Raw genomic sequence first — 17,091 nt, 5'->3', positions numbered from 1 at the left:
CCATTTACAATATAACACAATAGTTGTTTTTTTCTGAGACTCAGTCACAAACTGTCTAAGCGTAAATGTCCCTGCTCTAGAATAATGCCTGCTTTGCCTTACGACCTTTTTGCCCTGTGAATTTTTGAAGGCAATTGTTACAGATTAAGTGTTTGGAGTTCTATTATCTGTGTAGTTCAGTCTTAAAACATAACTTGTAAAACAAATGCGTACACTATACTGTAGCACTGGCTGGGCACACAAAGGCTGTGAAAGCTGTTTTGAAGTTAGGCTGCAGGAAAAGATATGTAACAAAATTCTACCTTCCTTGAAGATAAATGCCTGTTTCAACTCATGGTAAGTACCCCTGCAGAGCAGACAGCAAAATAACAAAGACCTGTCAATTCTTTGGGTATCAAAACTAATGGATACCCTGTGGTTTCTGATAAACTCAGATGGATTGGACTCTGACTGGCTGCTTCTACATGAATGATGTGAAAGAAACTCTTCTGAGATAGATTATTCCAAAATATTTTGTCATGGAATTGATTTTAGACAAGGTAATTGTAGCAGTGTGGTCACTGCTCAGACACCAACTTGCATTTGAAGTCTCTTTCTGGAGAAGAATTTGTAAACCATTACATTAAAGTAATCTGATCTGGGGCAAGAAAAGGCCTAAAGAAATTTACTTCCAAAAATGGAGGTAAAACCAGTGGTAAGCTACACCAGGCCCCTTTCCAACTGATGGAACCAGGTCAAATTTGTTTCTTGTCTTGCTTTCATTGTCAGGACCTAAAAGAGATGTTTAGCCACTATATTCCATTAGAGGCATTAGAGGAAATATCCTTGAAGCAACTTGCAGCAGCACTTAATGGAGAGACTCATCTGGACTATACCTTACTGGCCTAGTGACCTTTATATCCTACTTGGGTGATATCCAAAAGATCTGAAGTAGGAAAAAAACACAAACAGTACTGAAAAGTGTCGGGGGTAGGGAAGAGGAAGTCACTGTTTTTTGTGCTAGGATGAAAAAAATTTAAGAAAAGGAAAACACCAAGTAAAAATGTACCTAGCAACTTATTATTAGTTAGTCTGAATTATTTTCAGAAATGAAGGAAGAAAAGACACTTCTCACAATTTGGACAAGAGAGGAAGAGGCAAAAGTTAAGCCCAAATTCCCTTTACTAATCTCTCAATTACAGTTCTTTTTATGTAATTAATTAGACAGGCTCATATATCTTTAAATTTTACTGTTATTTAGTGAAACTAGTGATGGGTAAGTGTGTTCTTAGAAACTGAAGATATGTTTTACTTCTGTGGTGCCCTAAAGGCACAATGTCACATGTATAATTCAGTAAGACTTCCAAATGACATTGTCAATGTATACTTGATTTTCTATAGCATGATGCATCTACTTTTTCCTAGCATAAAAGAGGACTAGGTCAATTTGAAGTGTATGCTATGATGCATGCAACCTCCAAAACAAGCATTTTATTGATTTTTAAGGGTCTATTGTGGTCTTCCTGGTAGGAGATATTGGGTTTTTTTCAGTATAGCAAATTCATTATTTACATATATAATAGCTTCCATTACCAATTTGAAAACATCCTAAAATTACAGTGTCACTGACTTTATCAACTCCTCTCTCTATTGTGAGAAAGCAATGTCTTCTCAACACTTGACAGATGGAAGACTGAGATTCAAATCAGTGGAGATAAAGGAAGTTTAATTCCTGTTAAAACTAGAGAAATACTGCCTTGATAGTTTGAAAATCTTCACCAGGAGTCAAGAAAGACCTGGGACAAGAGGACAATCTGACAAGAAGACAAAGATTCACAAAGGTTTATATACATTATGACATTCAACATCCACAGTAAGTGTTAATTACCTGGCTAAAGAGGCACCTGGATAAATAAAGATTCCAATAGCATTTTCTCCCAGGGTTTGTTGTTTGATATTTGTGAAGTTCGGGCCAAAAAATAAAATAACCTATATGTCAAGATTTTTGTTTTTCTCCAAAGAAGTAGATATCTTAAAATCCTTTGAGTACCATTGGGGTCCTTTTGTCAAACATCCTTTTGTAAAGTCACAGCAAGGGTGCTGTACTGGCAGCATATGCAGTTATCAAGGTAACTGGTCTGACAAATTCAAATTAATAAAAGGCAGACTGTCATGACATCTGAGATGACCTGAGAGGCTCTAAAATTTTCTATTTATAAAATTATCTTCTTTTCAATGATTTGTGATAGTGAAGGAAAATATGTGATTATCAAAGTATTTTTTCAAACCTCAGTGGAGAAAAATCTACCTTTATAGACTTATTTGCAATTACTCCATCAGTTCTTTTCAAAAAATCTGTTTTAGATCCATGAGCTAAACAATCCAAGGAAAATGTAAGACCCCTTTTTTATCCTTATCATCAATACTGAGAAAGAAACATAAGGTAATCTGCTCTGGGGATTTTTCCTACCTGATTTCATTGAGAACCTAAAGTACAGGTGACCTTTCAATGTTCTGAAAGGAAACAAGTATGAGTAATACAAGGAGGTGTCTCACAGGCCACAGTTTAAAAGAGCCTAATGGTCTGACCCATGTAGACTTCCTCCTGAGATACCTGCCAAATAGGCCAAGTGTGGATGAAGTAATTAGGGAAGGAACAGAAGATGAATGAAGAAGGCTGGTGCTGACTCAAGGGAAGACTCTGCTATGCCTAGGAGAAATGTCCTTTAGTACTTTGAGAACTACTGGGCTTCTAAAAGAGAGAGAAGGCTCATCAAAAGTCTTCATCAGGATGGAAATCTCAGTCACAAGTTCACGACCTCATAAGTTCCATTCCAACTCTTTGTCAAAGAGACTGCTCAGAAGTCATGCTAAAGGACCCAAAAATGGCCTGGTGATGAATCCATCCTCCCCTTGGATGTGCAACCTTTTCAGTGATAAAGAACTAGGGAATGGTTTGCCAGTTTCTTTGAAGAATAAGAAAGGTGCTGAAGAGGATTAGATATGTATGTCTTTGTTCCTTTAGATCTGATTGATTTCAGATCATAGGTTCTATAATCCAGGTGCCTCACCAGGGTTGCTGACCAGAAAAAAGTCATAGCTGGCACTGTGAGGACAGACAGAGGCAGACACAACACTTCAAAGTTCAAGCAGCAAAAGCCACATTTTAATGTTCATAGCCCATATTTATATGGTTATCAGAAGGCACTGAGTTTGATTCCAATTGGTCAGTAACCTTTCTCCACTCAGTTCATTGGTTAGTAGCTGTTTGTGTGCATACGTGCCAAGGGCTTTCCTCTTTACAGTTGTTTACATTTTTGTCCCCTGGGAAGAAGATGTTTCACACAGGCAGAATCTTTTCTCCTCACAGGTGCAAATTGTTTTCCACCAAGAATAGATTGATATGCAAGCTGATTCTCACTGTTACCATTCCTTTATCACGGGAACTTAGCTAAAGTAACAAGGCCTGAACTATGATTTTACAAGGCCTTTCTTTTGTAAGGCTTTACCTATATGTGACAACAGCTGGTTATTAAAAAATTGCTTTCATATTACTGTTGTGTAGACAAATAAATATTCTTTTCACCAGATGCCTACTTTGTTTCCTGCTTCTACTAGTTTTTTTCTCTGTGGACACAACTCCCACAGTGGCATACACTGAAAAATACTTTTCTAAGATTTACAAGCAGTCCTATGCCAGTAATATTAACCCTTATGGACAGACTCTGTCATGAAAGAAAATGAATGGGGACAGTAAACACTACAGAATAGTCTACCAAATGTCAGTTTCATTAAGAGCTGCAATATCAACAAAAGTGCATAATCTAAATGCATAATCAGTGCATCAACTAATTGCATAATTATTTTATATTCCTTTGAAACGGACACTCAGAAATATATTCCTTTATTTTCAAACTGTGGTGACAATAGTGATGCAAAGCAAACAAATAAACATCAGCCACTGCATGTGATGGACAAAGCTTTCTTTTGGTTCCATACTTCAAGCAGCAACACATGTACAGAAGAATACAATAATTTTGTGTAATCCCCCAGAACTGCTTATTTAGAGTCATGGGTAGTACACAGTGCTTTGACAATACCTTTTACATAAGAAAGAGAAGGAAATATCTGTGCCTTTACCTTATATGAGTTTTTGTCTCAGTATCTATGTATTATCTGGTGTTGTGGCTTGCATGTGTAATTGTATACTTGTTAAAACTATTTGTCTGCTGCATGTTGTGTTTATATACTCCTGTTTCCTGAACAGTGCAGCCCCAGTAGCTGATTTAATGAAATATGCTTCACATCATTCTGAGGATTAGAAGGGTTGATTGAACTAACAGAAATGCAAAAGTATAGTATCAAAAAATATTTCCATTAATATGTCATGGCACAATGTGGGGGGATAGAATGTAAGGAAAAAAAAATATAGTGCAGAAGGTAATCTCATCCCTGAGGAGTTGCAGCTGTACTAATCACCAAAGATTAGGAACAGGCCTGCCCTTAACAGGCCACAGCTGTTTCCAATGAGGATGAGTGCTATAAAAGAGTGGGTTAGGTGGGTGAGAAGGATGTTGGAATTTGTTGGCTGTGCTGTGAAGAAGAAAGAGTTAGTGCTGTGAGGAGATGCCCATGAGAAATTGCTGAAAGGTACGGGAGCTTTGCAATAAGATGACGACAGCACAATACATATGTTTCTGTTGTATAATAATTCTTTTACTTATATACTTGTCTTTATATTACTCTATAAGTAGAAGTTCTGGGAAGATTTAACTTTGTTTAGAAAAAATTGTGCGCCCTTAAAAGTTTTGTTTAATAGTAAACATACATATGGAGACAGGAAAACAAATGTGCCTCTGCAGTTATACCTATCTGCCCTTTTTTCCTATTTACAGTATTTTCACAGACTGGGAACTTTCAGAAGTGGATTTAATACATGTTATGGTAAGTCCAATTTTCATTCTGAGCAATTTCAAAAAAATTTGTTATTCTTTCTTTCTGAAGCAGAAATAAGGACTTAACTGAAAATTCAGTGGAGATATTTTAAATGCCTGTAATTATTGAGAGAGCTCAATTTGGAAGTATAGGTTCAATTGATATTTTCAACATAAATCAGCAATATGTTCCTGCAGCGGAGAACCTCAACTGTGGTTTGGGAAGACTTTAAACATCAGGCCAAGGAAATTGTTCATTCCTCTCTACTTAACTCTCATGAAACCTCATCAAACACTGTGTCTGTTCTTTGGCTCCACAGTACAAGGGAGCATGGATAGCTTGGAGAAAGTCTAGAAGTGGGGCATTAATATGGTTAGAGAGCTGGAACTTGTGGAATACAACTAAAAGACAGCAAGGTCTTTTCAGTCCAGTCTTAAAAACAAGAGAATCAGGGAATATATTCATGCTTTTCAATGATGGAAGACATAGGTCTGAAACCAAAAACAGAGGCCAGAAATGTACTGTAGAAGTATGTGAGACAACAGGCACAGCTTGGAATATGGGAAACTGACTTCATAAGGAAACAAAGCCTTCACTGCGAGCATATGACACTGGACTAGTTCAGAAATCTGTGGAATATCCATCCTTGAAGAAAGAAAACATTTCAATGTACAGGGCCCAGAGCAACTTGCCCTACCTAGAATTCCTCTTATCAGGAGGTTGAAGTAGATGACCTCTGTAAGTACCTTCCAAAATACTTGATTCAACTGTCCTAGCATTATATGGAATACACTGTGGAAATTGTTGTAATAGACTATTGTTAATACTTTAACAAAGCTGGTGGTTAAACAAGCAACATCTTCCTGAAAAATAAGGCCTTTAATATTATCATTCAGGTTTCTCACCTTGTTTTATCAGTATTTTGGATACCAAAATTCCTTCTCAAAACAACACAGTAGGATAGATACTTTTGTGTCATCAAAATAACTGTGGTTTTTTTTAAAGGACAGTTTTGCAATAGTCACTGGGAATGAGCTTTTGTCACGTGTCTGTAACACTGGAGGGTTGTTTTAGCTTCTGAGACATGACCTTGAACCTGGGCAGTGCAGAATCTCTCTATTCCTGGAGGAATGCCAGCTCAACCAGCCAGGTCTACTGGCCAGCATATGGGCAAGGTCAAAGCACTGTCCCCTTTGAAGCCTCCTGGTGCAGGAGCAGAGACAGAGCAGCTCCTCTGTAGCCTCATTGTGCAGCCAGGGACTTGCCACAGGTTTAAGCACAGCTGACCACACCATCCTTTTTGAAGAGTGAATTGCTGTTGAGGAAGGTTAATCCTCTGGCTCATCAAGGGAGGTATGGAAAAGAGAGAGGAAGTACCCTAGCATTATAAAATTGTTGTTTAGTCTCTATTTAAAAGCACAGCTTTAAACAAAATTCTTCTAAATCATACACTTGGATTTAGATTCTAGAAATATGGGTTATATAATTTAGGTAAATTTGCTGCAGTTATTATAAAATTCTCTCCTGTTAAACATAACCAAGACAGCTGTAAATTAATTTTTCCATAAATCTAACAGTAGGTAGTTTTCCCCTCCCAGATTATATTTCAAAAAAGACATATTTTTTTAGAAATGTATTTCCTGCTGCATAAAGAAAGACTCAGTGTGACAGAGCAAAGAAAAGTCCATGAATTTTACCACAGAAGGGTATAGTTCTGTGCTGGGACTGGTGGCAGAGAGTTCACATCTGCCTTAATTTTATATTTATTCCTGAAAAAATGTTCAAACTTACCTGAATAACGTTTATACAGCAGAAAATTTTAGAAGTCCAGGATGAGAAGTAGCATTCTGTTGAGACACACACAATAAATTTTCAGAGCAGCAGCTCTTCCAGGTGTGACAGCTCAGCTTTGTATACTCTGTAATTTTGAACAAATTTCAAAACAAGAGTTGCACAGGCATCCATAACCAGGCTGGAACTGGGAACCAGTCCATGTTGTATGACAGCATGCCAGCATTTCCAGTCAGCCTGATGTTGGCTGGATTGGTTGTAGTGAGACAGCCAAGAGTGTAAATATGTTCCTAGCTTTTTCCATTGTGTGAACTCACTAGAGAAGATTTTTGAGGATGTTTTAGGGGAAAAAATAATTTAAATATTTAATTGTCTTTTACATTTTCACGTATCTGGGTGCCTAAACTTGGCCTCTTACATTAGGGTATGATAATTCTTTCCTGTTGGTGACAAAATCTCTTTCAAGCAAGGTGCCTTTAAGGCTTAATACATTGTTTTGTTTGCATTCATTTTTTTGAAGAAATTCTCTGAATTTCTACCCTTGACAGAAACTCACCAATGTTATTTTGTTGTTGTTGTTTAAGTCATAACACATTTGGTGTTTTCAGAAGTATTTTAAAACTGTTTTGGTAGCCAAGCTGCTGTGCAGATAAATCAGTAGTTGCAGTGCATGGGTCATAGCACTTTTCTTGAACCGTAAAAATGGGATTTTAACCAGGAGTGCTAAACATCACAACCCATTTATTCTGTGTTCACAGCACAGTTGAAAGAAACGTGACTATGTTACCTAATAGCTAAATTACAAAGAGCAAATTTAATTCTAGAATGTTGAAAATAGAATCATGGCTTGATTATGCTGGTTTTAAAGGCCATTAAAGCACTTTTGAGGGAGCAAAAGGAAAAGGGCAATATCATAATATGTCTTGAATTTCATCATGCTAAGACAATGTCAGACAATGAAAAATAATTGCTAGATCAAGATTTTTAAAGAGCATTTTCATTTAAAGGTGTCGCAAACTTGATTTTAGGTTTGTCCTGTTTAAACAATGGTCTGCACTCAGAAGGACTGTGATTACTTGCCTCTGACTGTCCAGGACACCAAGTCGTGCTTTCCTTACATTGTAGGCTGCTGGTCATGAATAGCTGGATGCCTGAATACCCTATATAGTCTAATAGTGCTGTCCCAAGACCAAAATCAGGTGTACAGATCATCTGCTTTCCAGAGTGGTCCAACCTTCCTGTGTTACAGTTTTGGAAACAACCTGGTGACTGGTCTCTGCATCAGACAATGCAAGAAAGATGAGTTAGAGTCAAGCTGACTCTTCCCTCTGGCTTGACCTTACAGACAACAGGACAGATGTTGTCCATGTAGTGCAGTGGTGAGAGCAGGATAGCACTAAAACCCAACATCTGCCAAGGCTTACACTGAGACTGGCTGCCACTGCCACCTTGTTTAATCAGCACAGCAATTCCTGCCTCTGTCTCATCCATCTGTCTGCTCTTCAAGAGCATTAATAAAGCCTGTGGGAAGAGCCTGGCCATGACTATGGGTTCAGGCCTAGGATTAACATGACAGTTCTGCTTCTCCCAGGGGCAGTGTGGAAATATACTCTACTACAAAGTTTTCTACTGAATTCTGTCCATATGTCAAGTTGAGCAAACACAGTAACTTCCCAAAGTTCATAAAACTGAACTATGATTTAGCCACTGTGATCCTAATAATTTGCTTGGACCTGAAGATCAGAGAAGCACAGTCTGATAATGTTGGAAGGGATCACAGTGGGTCATCTGGCCTAAGCTCCCTGCCCAAGCAGGGTCATCCCAGAGCACATGGCACAGGATTGCATCCAAACAATTCTTGAGTATCCCCAATGAAGGAGCCTCTAAAACCTCTCTGGGCAACCTATTCCAGGCCCAGGCCCCTGCACAGTAAATAGGAGAAGGGGGAAAGGAAAGATTGGTGGGCAGCTGAATGACTGCACTTGTCACACTGAACTTCAGTACTGGAAGTTTTCCTACTTCAGTATGAAAAAATAAAAAGTTGCAGATTGCAGTTATTAATATAAAAGGATTGAAGAGGAGAAATTCATCACTTTTTATCCTTTGTAGAAAAACTTCCCCCAGTTTGCGTGTCTGAAGTGGCTGTGTTCACACACATGATTACATTGTAGACCTGTGCTGAAGTTAGAGAAGAGCCATGAACACAGTGTGGATGCACATCATCTGTGTAAGAGGCACTCAGGTGTGGGGTTTCAAAAATGAGGGGACATGAGCAACAGAATAATAGGGAGCAGCTGAGGAGGAAGGGCAATTTTTGTTTCTTGGGGATGATCTGTGTCAAGCCAATCTACACAGTAGAGCTATCTTTGAACTCCATATGACCCTGCTTCACCCTCTTCTGTTCTCTGTCTTATGACCACTTTTTCAATTCCTTTTTGAGAATTCTTTTTCACATCCTTCATTAACCTGAAACTCTTGAATTTTTTTTTCTATACAGGTTTTTAAATGTAATGGTATAGTTGGAGGTTTTATGGGGGGCTGGGAGTGTCAGAAAAAAAATTCAAAAATTATTCTCAAAATAAGCATGTGTATCTGTGCAAATTTATCTGTGTTAATGATAGGCAGAGGGATGAATTCAGGGTCCTGGCACCAGATGAGGAAAAGATTTCACTTCAGAAGAATAACTCTCCTTTAGAGATCAGCCTGAAAAAATTCAGTTTTCTAACCCTCCCATGAATCTACATGCTCTGTTAAACAGTGGAATGGTAGATTTCTTTGGAGATCCAAATGAGTAAATGAACTATGCAAAAAGATCAAATATTGAGAAAAAGAGTTAAAAAGTTAATTATGGCTATTGATATCCAACTACCCTCCCCAAATAAGCAGTGATGACCCATTAATTATAAAGGAAAGTTGCAGCAATGGTCTTGGTTGAGATAAACATTGTTAGGCCAGATCATCCAGTTCACCAAAACCTTATTCTTATCCCAAGTCTTCATTTCAGCATATTTTAGGCAATTATGAATTACAGAAGAGATTCAACATATTTCAATCTTCTTTTATCTCTCTGATCTGTGTCAGTAAAGAACTTAAGTTTTCTTTAATCTGCTCCTTCATCCCTTATATCCTCAAGTTAGGATAGGAGAAAATGGCCCCAAGCTGGGTGAGGGGAGGTTTAGACTGGAGGAGTTGTGAGGAAAAAATTCTTCACCAAAGGGGTTATCAAGCACTGGAACAGGCCAGCCAGAGAAGTGGTTGAATCACACCAGCCACAGAGGAATTTAGAAGACATGTAGATATGATGCTTAGGAAATGGTTTAGTGGCGGACTTGGCACTACCAGGTTAATGCTTGGTGTCTTATAGGTTTTTTCTAACTTAAATGTTTCTGTGATTTTAAGTTCTTCTCTGTGCCACAAAGTCTTTGATCTGGATTTGTATCAGTGCAACTCCATTGCAAAAGCCTGGACCTCTCTGTCTTTTAAAAAGAAGTGGAATAAGGTGCAGAATGTGGTTACATGGATATGTGCAGGCTCACATCCATGTGCATATGCCTACACACACAAAACTTGAAGCACCAGCTCTCAATTGCTGAAAATTAAGCTAAATTGACTGGGTGATTAACCAATTTTTTTCTCCACAACACCTGGAAAATAATTAGTCACCTGTGGTACCACAGAAGAAGAATAAACACCAGATGTTTACACCATTGAATACCTTAGTATTGTTATGAAATGTTTAATAAAATAAGTAAGAGTGCAATTTCCCTTAAAACATTCAGTTAATTGCATTTTCCATTGTTTAGGAAAAACAGGTTTTTGTTTTCATAACTGTAGGATTGCTTGGAATTAATATGCACAGATGCACTGGCTGATTTGCATCATTAAGTCTTGAAAAGACTATTAAAATTTTATATCTTCCTATCTATTCTTATTATCTTTCTCAATAAGAAAAATTTCCTATTAATGGATGAAGTATGTCAGCAAGACTATGGAAGCAATTTTGAAACTTTAGAATAAAATTAAATTATAATAGTTAACAGAAAATCACAAAATAATTCCAGAGAGGTTGCCATATACATATGAAAACAAATTTTACAAGTGAAAACTGTGGGGTGCATACCCTTGCAACTGTACATATGAAGACATTTAGTATAACTTCCAACTGACCAGTAAATATATAGATTGATTCACCATAATGGAGTGGTCTTTTCACAGTATTAATAAAATTAATTTAACAATTCAGTCCTGAATCCAAAGCTAGATTCAGGTTTTTCTTGAATTCCTTGCAATGGGTCAGTGAAGAGAATCACATTCACCATACTGTGAGCATAGTCTCCACATCCTCTGTTACTGAATGAGGTAGGAAGAAGAAAAAAGCACCATATGCCAAGGTCAGTACTAAAATTAGTATATTCTACTGGAAATGTTTAAAAATGGTAATCATGTTTTCTCAATAATAGAATTAAGAAAATACCATTTAAAAAGAAAATGTATTTTGTGAACACCTTCACATTGTTTAGGAGATCCTCAAGTTTTAAAAAAATTTAATCATAATAAGATTTTTCCTGGTATTTATGAATATATGGCTCTGTAGATTTTCTACTAGGGTTGCACCCCTTCAGGTAAATTCACATGTTAATAACAGATCCCAAAAGATGGTATGACATCTCAGGCCACAGACAAGTACTGAGGAAGCAGTAAATATGCTTCTACAGGGTTTAAATTAAAAGATTAACTCCTACTACTTTAATCTTTTGGAAGACAGTGGCTTTACTTTACATTTTCTACTGTACTGGTGGACAAATATACTCAGGGAGTAAATTTTTGATCACCTTGCTGAATAATCTCATTTTGTAAAGACTGCATTTCCCTGTTTCACGGAAAATGCTGGTTTAGAACAATATAACTGTAAATGATTCCCAAAATGCAGCATCTCAGTGTTAAGAAACTGGTTTTCATTACTACTGCAATAACATAGAAATAACTACATTATAGAAATTACTATATTATAAAAATAGAATAACACTCTACTGCTTGCTTTTGCTTTATGGACAGCAATTCAGTCACTGCATAAGTTCATTTTGTGACTGTTCAGCACAGCAGGTGAGATGAGGTATTAGCAGTTTAAAATAGACAAGTATACTTTCCATTTCAGTGCAGCCCAAAGAGTTTTCCTGCCTTGCCAGCTGGCATCATTATGCAATCAAAACAACTCTCTCAACATTAGCCTCCTTCTAAGTTTTGTTTTGGCTCAAGGACATGTTGAGTGGCCAAACCTTGATCCTGTGCCCAATAAAATCAAAGTTTCCTTTGCTTTCAATGGCATAGGCAGATATCTTAGTGAAACAGCAGGATCTGCCAAGTAAATTACATCAATAACAAGGAGAGACATGTTTTTGAGACTACAAATGTCTACTGTGCTATACTCTGAATGTTTTGAAGGTATTCTGCTCACAAAATATAATGACCTTACACAGACAAATTGACCCACTGTTTTGTTTGAACTGTAGAAAAATGCTTTTTGAGTAGCTCTTAATATATTGATCACTCATTCAGTAGTTTGAATTCACTGCTTGTCTGTATTCAATCTACAAACAGAAGCAGTCATTTCACCTTTCATAAACATTGCCTTCCCACTGCAAATAAGAACATAATAATTAATACTAATTATCTTTTATTCTGAATGTCTTGGGGAATAAGGACTTAGAAATTTTCACAGCCATTTTGAAGAACTAAAAAACTAAAGCTCTTGTTTTGTAGATTTTGAATATTCACAATTTGCACAGTCATAGTTGGACTGCATAAATTTTTTTCTCTCCACTGATTAAAGAAACTCACACAGCATGAGCTCTACACTGTGCAATCAAATACCCCATTTAAAAAAATTTTAAAAATCTTATAGTAATTATACAGGCTTTTAAGTTTTCGATCTCTTTTCCAGGGACTATTCAGGAAAGCAAAACATGATTGTGCTAATGTTCATGGTTAAAGACAAAATAGAAAGAACATGAATACGGACAAGTAAGGAAAGAGGAAGGAAGAAGAAACATCACTTGCCTCACAAAAATTTTTTAAAAGGTGATCATTTTGGAAATTGTTCTGTTTAGTCAGAATAGTACTCATCGTTCACTCCAGGGTACCCCTTTTCCTTTCTCTTAAACTTTCAGCTCAACTGGTGCCCTGTTCTTGCTGTGCTGCTTTCACTCCCTGCAAGAGTAAAACGAGCTGGAGTTCCCTTTCTCTTCACCAGTCATCAGTTACTGTTTGCCATGGCCTGAAAAAGAGATGAGACGTGGAAATGTGGTCTTTTCACTACAACAACAGCCCAAAATTCAGGAATCAACCAAAGAGAATGTTCACTTCACTTTTTGGAAAGCACCTGTAAATCTGTCCCTGCAAACAGTGCCCTAGAGGATGGCTCTAGCTGCTGGCAGTATCATCCTAATTCTCTGCAAACTGAACTTCACCTTCAGTTTGGTACCCAGGCTCCCTTAGGTTTCAAAAAAGCATGATTCATTTCCTCAGGCTGCTTGGTGTTCTGAAGATTGGGCCCTCAGTAAACGTAAGGTTATTGTAATTATAATAAAATGAATGCGATGTATGTTGCTATAATACAGTGTTAAGTGACAGATAATTGCTGAGTACCATAGATACTTTTGCCTTTAATTAGAGAGAAGCAACCGTCTCATTTATTCTAGTTAAATTGGAGATGTAATCTTTGAAGTTAGCATCAAAGACCTCATGATTTAACCTTATCAAGTACACTACTAATAATAATTTTAAGTGTACTTACATAAAGCAATAATAGTGGCTTTTCATTTTATACAGGGTAATAATTTGGTCTTAGGGTAGATAAACTAGTGGAAGGAAGGCCAAAGAAGTGAACTCCAGAGTAACACATTATTATTAACTCTCTGCTATAGCAGCCATCATGGAAACTGATGCTATTGAATAAACAAAAAGCTGTACCTGAAGAGTTTTAAAACAAATATTTTTGAGGCTTAAGAGCCTGGACATTGAGGTCTTGGGGAAGATTTCATTAAGCAGCACTAAATCATCCTGATCCTTTGAAACAAGGCACTGCTACTGTAATCCATAGGTACTAAAATGAATGGAATCATTTCCTGGTCAGAGCAAGTTTCTAAGCAAATAAACTAAACATTGCTTAATTCAGTTTTTCTGGGGTACATAAAGGAGAATGTGCACTTTCCCATTTATTAAATGGTATTTTGGAAATAATGGTATTGTTTCCTTCCTTACTTGTTAGAAAAAGCAGTGGAGATATAAAAATCTTTGTAATATTAGCTGGAATTTGCTAACATTTTGTTATAGTATAACATTGCTTCTTCTGGTAAATCTGATTGGAAACCACTGAACCAATGGAGGCTCCATTAGGTAAAACATGTCACAATGTATGAGACCTCACTTCTCTCCATTAGTAATGATGAGTATCCATTTGTTTCATTCAGTATTCCTCTTTTTGGAAATACACTTATTAGCATTCTGTTGTCACAGCACACTGAAAATACTTATTCTAATTATATCAGTCTTGTTCTTGCACCTATCTTTTCATTAAAGTAAAACTGAAGTAAAACTTTACAATTCATTATGATTGTTGCCAACGTCACTGCAGATGATTAAGAACATTAGATGTGCATTTAACAATTTTCTTCTTGAAGAGTTTCATAGCACAGTACTTGGATTCATGTTCCTTTGGGGTATTCTGATCACAAGCTTAAATGAGTATCCACACCTTACTACTCCAGAAAGTCCAAAACTTTTCCATAAGACAGCAGTCACTTGAAAAGGATCACCAAAACTGAAATCCATTATCATTTTGTGACTTGGATGCCAAAGGTCCAAATGGCTGAAATAATCAGATCCAGAACTCCCGTCCCAATTTCTGGAAGAGAATGGAAAAATTTATCATGTAATGCTTTTATTTTGATTGCTTTTCCTTCAAAGTAAATGTTTCAATCTGGTAAACATCCTTCATTCCACCTTGAAAACAGAACATTATTTTTAGGAAGTTCCATTTTTTTCTATGAACTAAAGGTGCGGTAGGAAAAAGAACTTCCCAGTATTAGAACCCTAGGAAATAATGAACCTGTCTGGGAAAGACAGAAAGATTTCTATAGAAACTTTTATAGATTTCTTTAGATTTCTATAGAAACTCCTTTAGATTTCTCAGAAGTGCAACCTTATCTCAGCACATCTAGTTTCCAGAAGCACAGAACCAAAAAAAAACTGGTGCAAGACAGAGGTCAACCAAGCCTGACTCTTTTCTCCCCTGACAGAATGGAAATGGCTCATACCTCTGCTATCACAGAATCATAAAAATCATTTAGGTTGGGAAAGGCCTTTAAAATCACTGAGTCTGGCCAAAAAATCCCGAAATACAAACCTGCACGAAGACAGAGCCAGCTCAGCTGAGCTGGCCACGCAGTCATGCAGAGCCCCAAGGATTGTTGCAAGGTGCTTCTTTGTAGTTGCTTATCAATAGCCTCTGCCTATCAATATTCCTTCATACACTCTGTAAAAACACTTTACCTAGTTTTAAATGCGGAGGGAGTCTTCACACGCTTTATATTTTTTCTGAAACAGTACATAAGGAACTACATTACTTTTGTGGACTGATGCCATCTATCCTAGTGTGCAGGATTTTGAAATTCAAGCATCAGAAACCAGCAAAATACAGTTTTCATGCTATTTATATTCCTTTTAAAAGATACAATATATTGAATTCCACTCTGCAACTTTGAAGGCAGTGAGTCTATGAAGTCTGCACTGGTGAACTGGTAAATTAGAAAATCAGAACACAACTCTTTTTTTTTCCTCATATTCTTACTGCATTCAATGAACATGAGGATTGAAAAGCGAAAATAGCAAGAATGGCTGAAATAATGAGATCCAGCACAGTCATACAAATTCTCAGGTGTTGAAGGACTTTATTTTTTTATTTTAAACTATAAGCCTCATTAATTTTCTGTTTCCTTTTGTAGTAAAATACAACTCACAAATATATGGAGGAAAAAGGTAGTTTTTTTTATCAAAATCACGAGTTATGAGTAGAAATAACATTTAAAATCAGTAGCACTGCAACTTAAATCTTTGCATGACTCAGACAACTTTGAAACTATGTAAAATTCCCATTTGGAATGGGACAAGAGGATGAATTGTTAAGACCTAAAAGTAATGTGAAGTTTGAAGATAAAATCTGCTATGTATATTTACATATATTTCAAGTACTATATCTCGTTATTTCCAGTCCAGTATAGGGATTTCTATGTTTCCACTCTACAAATAGAGTGGAAAATTGAATATTATAAAAATTGAATATTAGAAGATTATATTATGAATAAAATAATATTCTAATATTTTAATAAGCAAAATAGTGAATAAAATGGACTATGATGCTCTTTCTGTGGGCAGTGTGAGAGAGATAAATTGTTGCTACTGTGCCTCTCAATTGTTGCTAAGGAAGGATTCAGACATAATCTTCCAGGAACACAATGAAGTAAAAATTTCTTCTGGCAGAAATAAATTAACCATCTCTTGTTTAGCTAACATTAACAGAGCATATCTAAGAGAGTGAGTTGATAATAGTTGTTTTCTGTTCAAATGAATACACAATGAGGTCAAAATTCATTAAGTGCCATTTAGTATAGTTATAGGTGAAATATGAAGGGTTTTTCTAAATTTGGTCTCCCTCATGTTCTCTTTGCCTCATATATTTTTTGTCTTGCCTCATAACATATCTATTACATTCTGAACACCTCTTCCTACTACATCTGAGATTTCACTTTATTTTGTTCCTGAACACTAAGACTGGCCTAAAGTTACTTTTCTGTACCAGAAAACTATTTTTTTCAATTCAGGTGTAATTTGTACAATAAATAATTTTATCAAGGGAAAAATTTTGAAACCTACATTTAAAGAAGAAACAAAGAAGTGGTGGCAACTGCTTGTATCAGTGTTTTAGCAATGGGCTGTTTACTTGGACTTGTGCAAAATTCCAGCCTCACTGTGAGTATATATATATGCTTTCAACTTTCTAGAAACTGAAAGGGTGCCAATGGAAAAAATAGCACGCATCCCAGTTCTAGAACTGGGATAGTTTGTTGAATAGAAATTCGCATGCAAAAAAAGTTCAAAGCCTCCATTTGGTACAGGACCAAAACTTGAACTTACACCCTTTACTTTTTGCATGAATATCTTGATCTCTAGCTATTTAGATATTCTGATGCAGATCTTTCACAGTCTTTGCTTGTATGTTTCCCCTTTGTATAAAAAATACTTAAATAGTCATTATCCCAGACTGCAAAAATTATTCCAGCCTGGCAGTTAGGCCATTTGCCTTGTTGATGAATTCCAGCTAATGCACTA

The sequence above is a fragment of the Molothrus aeneus genome, chromosome 1 (assembly GCF_037042795.1).
Source record: "Molothrus aeneus isolate 106 chromosome 1, BPBGC_Maene_1.0, whole genome shotgun sequence".
In the NCBI taxonomy this organism is placed as follows: domain Eukaryota; kingdom Metazoa; phylum Chordata; class Aves; order Passeriformes; family Icteridae; genus Molothrus; species Molothrus aeneus.
Note: the sequence above shows the minus strand (reverse complement) of the source record.